The sequence below is a fragment of the Aythya ferina genome, assembly GCF_964211825.1.
Source record: "Aythya ferina genome assembly, chromosome: 17".
In the NCBI taxonomy this organism is placed as follows: Eukaryota; Metazoa; Chordata; class Aves; order Anseriformes; family Anatidae; genus Aythya; species Aythya ferina.
The window spans coordinates 6661371-6669558 of NC_140316.1; the positions used below are offsets into that span (position 1 = coordinate 6661371).

Below are 8188 nucleotides of genomic sequence, written 5' to 3' on the forward strand. Positions count from 1 at the left end.
TCAGCTGAGGGCACGGCGGGCTCAGGGGGAGCAGCCGCCTGTTACACTCGGCGTTTGCCTTTCCCCCACTAACGAACAGGAGATACGTTTTGCCAGACTGGCAAAGTGCCCGTGACGAGCCCCGGGGTGGCAGCAGCTGCCCCTGTGCCCCCTCCGAGCCCCAGTCCCCGGGGGAAGGGCGTTCACAGCTCCTGCAGCCAGCCCGGCCCTGCAAGGCACGGCCGCCCCAGCAGAGGGGGACAGGAGCTGAGGAAAAAAAAAAGGGGAGGAGGGGAGAAAAGGACAAACTCAGAGAGCACCCTGCTGGGAGGAAGCCCCCCGAAGGGACCCAGCTCCACACAGCAGTGTGGAGGTACCGCACCGCGTCCTGTTCCCTGCGCCAGCGTCCACGGCCCCAAAAAGAAGCTGGGCATGTGCTGGAGGGGATTTGGGGGGTGTAGGGAACGCGAGACATCCAGCCCTGGGAAATGAAGGGTGCCTGGTCCCACCACGCACACAACAACTTGCTGAGGGTGCCTGGGCTTCAAGCTGAGGGCGTCCCTTTAAGCTGCTCCTCTGGGACCCCTCGCTTTGGTTAATTAAAGTCGTTGCGTGCTGTGAGGAAGGCTAGGTGCTGAGCAGCCTGGCCACCGACACTTTGCTAATGAGGTAATTCCGTGTGTCTGCTTGACGAGGCTCTGCAGGCACAGCCCCACTCGCAGCCCTGTGCCCCCAGCCCCTGTGCCCAGGTCCCGCTCCAGCAGCACCCAGTCCCTCAGCACAGCCGTGCTGGCAGCGCCTCTCCTCTGGGGGTTGTTTCACACGGCCCGTCTGCAGCTGAGCATCCCCACAACAGGGCCCAAACTTGCTAATTCCCTCTATTTTTCAGGCTAAATGCGATCTTTGGGTCATCAGGTAACTTGTTTCTGCCTCCCTCTTCTGCTCCAGAAGATCCCTCCTCACATAACAGGTATTAGGGCTTGCTTACACTTAAAAGGTAATTTAGGATTAAGGGACCCATAAATCTGAAAGTCAGCAGTTAACTTAATTCCTGACTAGTTCTGGAACGATTCAGCCAAAAATGGTCCTTTCCCAGTAACTCAGCACGCTGGCAGGCCCCCTCCTGTTAGCAGCAGGATCAGGGAGGACAAGGTTTGTAAAAAGTGGGTCTCGTTTTTCCCACTGCTTTCCCTCTTGGTCTGAAAGCAGATAACAATCTCCCCCTTCGGAGCCAGCCTCACTTAAATCCTCACACTGTCACCGCTGAGATGTTGCTACAGCGATCTAGGAATTCCCCGAGCATTTGGACTTCACGGGGTTATTTCACAGGTAAGGAATGCAACGCTCTGCCTCCACGGGTCTCACACGTCTCCTTCCCCTCCATCGGGGCGACAGACGGCCGCCCTTTCTTTCCCAGTCTCGCAGGGCGGCTGCTGAGGGCACGGTGCCACCCCCAGGTTCCCACAAAGCCTTCTCCAGGCGGCTGCAGGGAGGGACGCGGCGGCGCGGCGCATCCCTTCCACCAGCAGGTAGCCACCGGGAGATGCCTGCAGAGCCTCCTGCCTCCCCAGCTACAGGTTGGCGCTTGGAGTGCCCTAATTACTGCGTGCATGGGCAGATCTGGGCAGTGCTATGGGTGTACCTGAATTCGAGTTATTTAGGTTAACAGCAAATTGCACGGGGTGGTTGCTCAGGGATCTGGGCAAACTATTCAAAGAAAAAAGAAAGCGTCTGATGAATTAGCCAATGTTTTTGTTTGTGGGCCATCCCAAAAAAAAGAAACAAAACCTCCAGTTCTTACCAATGTGTTTGTTACTCAAAATTACTCCGTGAATCATTTATGACTGAATAGATTGCAGTCAGTGGGTTTCTCATGTCCTGTTTGTATTTGTATCTTTGAGCCCTGGCTGGCCCTAATTTGGTTTGTGCTGAGTGGTTGATTTCAGACTCCCAAGTCTGTACAGAGCTTTCAAGTCAGACCTAAATATGCAAGCCCCACTTTTTTTATCCTGTGAAGTTTTTTGCAAACAAGTTGCAACTGACAATACAAAATCGAGCAAGCTGCTGCCACTACAAGGAATTCACAAATTTTTCATGAGCACATGGGCTCATTTTCTGCAGTGCTGCCTCTCTGCTGGCTCCTCTGAGGGACAATTAAACAGTAACATCAGAGGGAGGTGATACCCGATGGCACATCTGCTGCAGCATGGCGCGTGGTTGCACCTCGCACTGAACGCCACGGGCTCTGAGCACCCACTTCCCACACAGATCTCTTGCCACCTGCATCTTTCCTCTGTCCCTTTTTAGCCAAAACACAAGGCTTTGAAATGAAGTGCTTGCACTGCAGGGTTGACTCCACTGTGAGAGTCAGAGACAAGAACAGGGAGGAATTAAGAATTGTGGTGTCGAACTGGAGGAGCCACAGATGGCTCGACAGGACTGCACGGGAAGCGAAGGCAGCGCTGCAGAGCGCAGTTTCAGCTTTCAAGTCTTGTGCTCCCAAGATCTACATGCCATTTCTTGGATGTGGTTTGCCCTGAGGGCAATCTCAACAGCTGTGAAGTTTCAGCAGATGAACAATGTAGTTTTTAATAAATTTCACAAAGCAAACAAAATGATTTTAACTCATTCCTGTAAGCCCACTGTCGGTGCGAAGGCTCTTCCTGACTTGAATCCATTCATGTCACGAGTGCTCCCCGTTTGAAACCCGGGGCCTGGCTGCTGGAGCACACCTGAGCTACCAGCTAGATTGCTCTGCTCAGGGTTTTCAGAGAGCCCTTCCCCATCAGAAGAGGTTTTTCTCAGCCATGCCCATGGATCCTGAGAGGTGTAAGTACATTTCTGCATTTACCCATCCCCCTACCCCCCCCCAGTAACCTGCTTGTGCAGAAAGGCACCCAGCGGGGAAGCTGGATTCATTTTTCCAGGGGGCTGTGGCCTCCCAGCTGCTGCACAGACTGCTGAGTCGTGAACTCCAAACCTTGCACGAGGGATTCCCCTGGTCTCCTGGTGCGGAAAGAGGAGCCGTGTGCTGATCCCAGTCAAGGGCTGATGCCGTTAGTTGCGACTTAAAAAGGGCCTGCGTGTCCCTGAGTTCCTCCATTAGTCCTAGCCAAGAAATCACCTCTTCCAAATCACCTCCAGCATCTACTCGGACCATGAGGACAGGAATCACTGGGAGCAATGTGAATTCACCTGCTGAGACAAGATGGCAAACTTGAGCCCTGTTTTGTTTCCTTCACCACACCAGAGTACCCATAAGCAATACAACAAAAAAGTCAGGGCACATTTGTTTCGTGTGTAGCTGAAGGATCTGAGCGGTAAGGCTGCAGTTTGCTGCCTTTTCTCCAGACAGGATCTGCCAGGCTGTTACACGGAGTGCACAGCTGCGAGCTCACACGCTCTCGCAGAAGATCCCCGTGCTGAGCAGCCCTGGGGCGATCTCACACCTTCACAGGCTCCCTGTCTTACCTGCGCTGTCCTAGCTGATGGGCTTGGGGCTTGGCATTTCCTCCTCATCCACATGTCTACCCAGAGGCCATTCCCCTCCATTCTGCTCCCTGTCTGGTCTCACTTCCCTCCCCTCCGCTGCAGACACAGCAAACATCTCCGGGGAGCTGCTCTCAGCTGCTTTCCCAAGCCGAGCGCTGCGTGGGGACCTGGGGCTCAGAGGAGTCTGCAGTAAAACAACAGGTGAGCAAATTCAGGAGCGAGGACGGAGGCTGTGTGTCAGGCAGAGGCATCTGTGACCTTTTAGGAGGCTGTTAGCACCGACTCACGAACAGCTACTGCTTTGAACTAGAACATTACACTAGCAGCTGCCTGCCCCCGTTTCCCCTTCCCAAGCAAGGACACAATGCCTGTATGGCGGCCTGAAAGATCCCGAGCAATGGTGCAGCCTCTGCACGCACAGCCCACGGCCACCTGTGGCTCAGGGCCCTTTGTCTCAGCTCTCCGAAATGTCTCAGCACCACATCGCGCTCCCCTGCCCCACTGATGCTGTCCAGCCCAGCAGCTCCCAACATCTGCTCTTGGTTGGAAGTTTCTTCCTTTCCTTTTCCTTCCTCTTTAGAAGAAGCTGATGGTGTCTTTTCTTTGCACAGAGGCTAACACCTGGCCAGTCCAGCTGTGTCCCGAGCGCTCGGTCCTGCAGGGATGAGGGGAAAGCTCTCTCCTGGGTAGTGATGGCTTGCTGAGCTGGCGGGCACATCCCAGGGACAGGTGCTTTCTGCTTAGCACGGGCTGGGGTGGTGCCTGAGCAGTGCAGGGGGCAGGAGCGGTGCCTGTTAGGTCAGTGGGGTTTGCTGAGGAGGGGGGGAGCAGGAGGGAGACGGGGAGTTTGTTCTGAGCAGAAATGAGTGTGCAGAGCGCCTCAGCCCACACCCTGAATTCCACAGCTCAGTGCCGGGGACAAGGGGAGGGAGGACAGGACGGGACATTTCCAGCAGACCCACGGCGTGTTTGTAACAGCCTCATCCCCGCAGCCCTGCCTGCCTCCCTCCCCCATCGCCTTCACATCTCGCACTGCATTTTATTAACGCAGTCCCCCTGAGGCTAGAGGGAATCATAACCCAGGAGACATTCCAATCTCGGCTCTGTTTCGGAGGGGATCAGAGGGAGGCAAAGGTGGGGGTGTTTCACCAGGGCTCATCTGTGGAAATCTGGCAGGCCGAGCGCGCTGCAAGACGGCACTAGCAACCTCCTTATCAGGAGCCGCGGGCTGGAGCCAGCTCTGCTCCGTGCTCACACTACATCCCAGTGCCTCCCTAGGGCCGGTTCTTTGTGCCGTGCCCACACCGTGGGCTCAGAGCCCTTCACCTGGGCCGGGGGCTGCTCAGCACGGCTCTGCTGCCGGGGTTTGTCCTTTTGCTCCGGGATGAGCACCGCTGGGTGCAGCATGCAGCCAGGCCCCTGCTGCCACGGGGGTTTGGCCGGGCCGGCACCCTGCTCCTGTGCGCTCAGCCGCCAGCTTCTCACCGCATTCGCCCTCTGTGCAAGCCGGGGCTGACACCTCTTGCCCGAAATGGGAGCTGGCTCCCAGGCGTCTGGCTCCTGAGGTGAATTGTGTTGTGCGCTGAGCCTGCGCCAGGAAAATGCCGGCAGCTGAAACTCCGTCTCAGGCCAAGAGACGTGAAGATGGATGTGTTTTCCTTGCCCGGCTTATCTCGCAGGCAGCGCTTCCCAGCGGAGCCCCGTGCTGTTTGTGTGCGCTCCGCTCCTGGCACGGGCTAGGAGCTGGTGAGACAACAAACACCGTGGGCTACCTCTCCCCGAGCCTGGAGCCCGCCGGTGCCCGCGCCGACCACGGCGGAGCAGGGAGCTGCTTGCTGGGGCTGAATCCCAGGGCTGGACGCAGCTGCAACAGGGCTGCGGGAGGAGAGGGGGAGAGCTGCCGGGTGTGCTACACAGGGGGAGCTAACGGGGAAACGAGGGGGCTGCAGCTGCTTTAGCTGCTCCCCCATGGACCCACTCCTGGTCCAAGCCCCTGACAGACACACAGCAGGTCCCAACCTCAACAGACTCCACGGCAAACCCAGAATGAAGGTCAAACAAGGTTTTTTTAAAAAGACAAAACCAAATAAATACAGAATAAGTAGTAGTGGCCTAAGCAAAACTTTCTGGACCGAGCAAAACTTTCTGGAAATTCATACCGAGGCTGCTGTATCAGCCCAGTGAAGCTGAAATGCAGAAAAAAAAAAATCAAACATTTTATTTTGGAATTTTGAAGGTTCATGGTTTGGATTCAGGACAGCCTGCACAAGCCATTACATTCAAAAATAAATAAAATCTAAAAAGGGTTTTGAAGCAAAGGATTTTGTCAACCAACAGGCATTTGTACTTATTTCTTTAGATACCACTTTTCCATTGGTGAGTCCAGGCCCAAAGGCCAAATTTCCAGGGACCCCAAGTCCTCTTCTTGCCCCTTCCCCATGCCCATGCTTTGGGCTGCCAGCTGAGGAAGAGAACCAGGTAATTCAAGGCCTGTTCGGGTGGGAAATCTTCCCCAGCCCTGGTGTTTACAAGGGCAGCTCACAGTGCGTGGCCCCCAGCCCTGCTTGCACCTACCACCACCTGCACAAACACCCACTCTGGCTGCCCCAGGGAACGAGGTGCCAGGGCCAAAGCAAAGGGGAAGCCCCGAAAGCAGGAGGGGGAGAACAGAGACTTGCCTGATGGGGATGCGTTCCTATTTGTCACCCACTGGACTGATGCTGGAGACATCAATTCATGAGGCCGTCACCTGCAGAGAGAACAGGAAAGACGTTAGAAAAATCAAAAGGGTTTCTCTGCCCTAGGGCGCTGGCTCCCGGGCCCTCCTCCAGCTGCTCTGGGAAATGCCCTGGGGGTGCAAAGCTCTGTGCTGGCTTTGCAGGGAGCCTGAAGCCAGGCCCTGAGCCACACAGAGCACAGCTGTGAAAGTCACACCAGGGAGGTGGCAGGAAACAAAAGGACTTTGGACAGACAGCCTTAATCCATTTAAATTCAGTTTCTCCCTCACCTCCCCCTTCCCCTTCGCTCAGAGACCTCTTCCCCCCTGCTCTCAGTCCGAAGTGCCTCAGCAGTGTCTCACAGCAGTTTTGCAGTGAATTGGCCCCACTGACCGGCAGAGTTATGCCACCTCTTTGCTACTCACAGTGGAGGAGAGTTGGACCTGCCCTTGCTTTCCTTCCTCTTGCACGCAGGTTGGTGCCTTGGTGCATTTTGAGGCTCGTGTTGTGATCAGCATTGAAGGAATTAAATGCCCTGGGACTACACCCAGCCAAAAGCTAAGACCCTGCGAACCGTCCCCCAAACCCAGGCAAATGGGGATTCCCCAGAGAGCTGGGAAAAGTGAGCAGAGGGAGCTAGCTGTGAGCAAAAGGGCAGGGGATCCTCCAGCCACCCATGCACAGCATTCATGAGACCACAGAGCTCACTGTGCGTGTGACAGCACAACAGGACTGAGGAGAGGTTTCCCTGTGTGCTGTCATCCCCAGTCCCATTGACTTCTTTCCCCATCCCTGGTCCCATTGGCACCTTCCAGAGGTGCAGGGAGACCCCCGCACTTTTCTCAAAATCTATCCTCCCGATCACGAAGGCTTCCACGGACCACCTGCAGCCACCATGAGCTCGCTGAACCCCAGATTTGGCTCCAGCCCGGCAGGGGCTGCAGGAAAGCAAGCAGGCAGCGCCTACACAGAGATGTCAGGCTGTCGGTGCTCTGGGGCTGGGGTGGAAGCCTGTGCTCATCTGCCAGCAGCCCCGGTACAGCAAGTGGCAAACTGAGGCAGGGACGAGGCATGAACAGAGAGCTCCCAGCAGAGGAGGTTAGCAAAAGGGCCCGGGCTGGCCCTGTGCAGAAGGTGAGCTCCCAACCCACCCAACGGGCCGTCGTCCTGCTGCTAACCACGTCCCTGTTCTGCTGGGAAATGTCGGGAAACCCAAACACACCATGCACTTTCTTTTGTGTTCAGTGTCTTGGCAGGAGCCGGCCGTTCTCACGCACGGCCCCATCTCTGGAAGGGCTGTGTTTCCCAGAACACCCCCTTCGAAAGTCTCCCTTTTTTAACAAGAGCCAAACTGCCTGTCGCTGCCTCGCAGGCTGCTCCCACGCCTCTCCCTGCTTCCCCAGGGCACCGACAGACTCCCCTGGCATGGGCTGAAGGCACCGAGCTCCCAGAGACACCAGCCATTCAAATGAAAGGCACTCAAGAAAAGAGACACAAAGCTTCCCTTGCTAAGCCCCAGCTGTCTGGCTCAGAGCAAGGCAAGAAAGTGGGAACTACTCGGCGTTCCCGTGCACAGCTGGACCAGCAGGAGCGCTCCCTGCGCAGCGTGCAGCCCGAGCCCTGCGAGCACAGCACTGCCTCCCTACTTCTTCCCTCCTGGCAGCTCCTGACACACTGCTCCGACGCCGGGATGACTCCTGCCAGTCCCAGTGCTTGTGGTGGTGGCACTTCATTTGATCTGTGCCCTGCTGCTGGTGGGGCCAGGTCAGGGTACAGCTCCCCCCTGCCTGCCATGTGATGCCGTGCGACTGCCGGCCAGGATTTCACTTTTCTGCCTCCTCTCCCGTTGCTCATCACTGCGGCGCCATCCAAGCCCAGCCACCACCAGGCTCGTTCTTCCTGCATCTGCTTATCGTGCTCAGTATTTACACCCTAAATATGGTTCCCATAAAGCAGAACACGAACAATTGATCGCAGACAAATAAAGCCGTCACACGGTC

The 8188-nt window shown here is 56.2% G+C and overlaps 1 long non-coding RNA gene across 1 annotated transcript; it reads right to left on the bottom strand.

The window, feature by feature from the left end:
- Positions 1-2542: 2542 nt before the first annotated feature.
- Positions 2543-6466, bottom strand: LOC311446310. Its single transcript, XR_014698837.1, has 3 exons — positions 6146-6466; positions 3451-3655; positions 2543-3177 (listed from the first exon to the last, which is right to left on the bottom strand). It is a non-coding gene; the product is annotated as an uncharacterized lncRNA (long non-coding RNA).
- Between the last annotated feature and the right edge of the window lie 1722 nt (positions 6467-8188).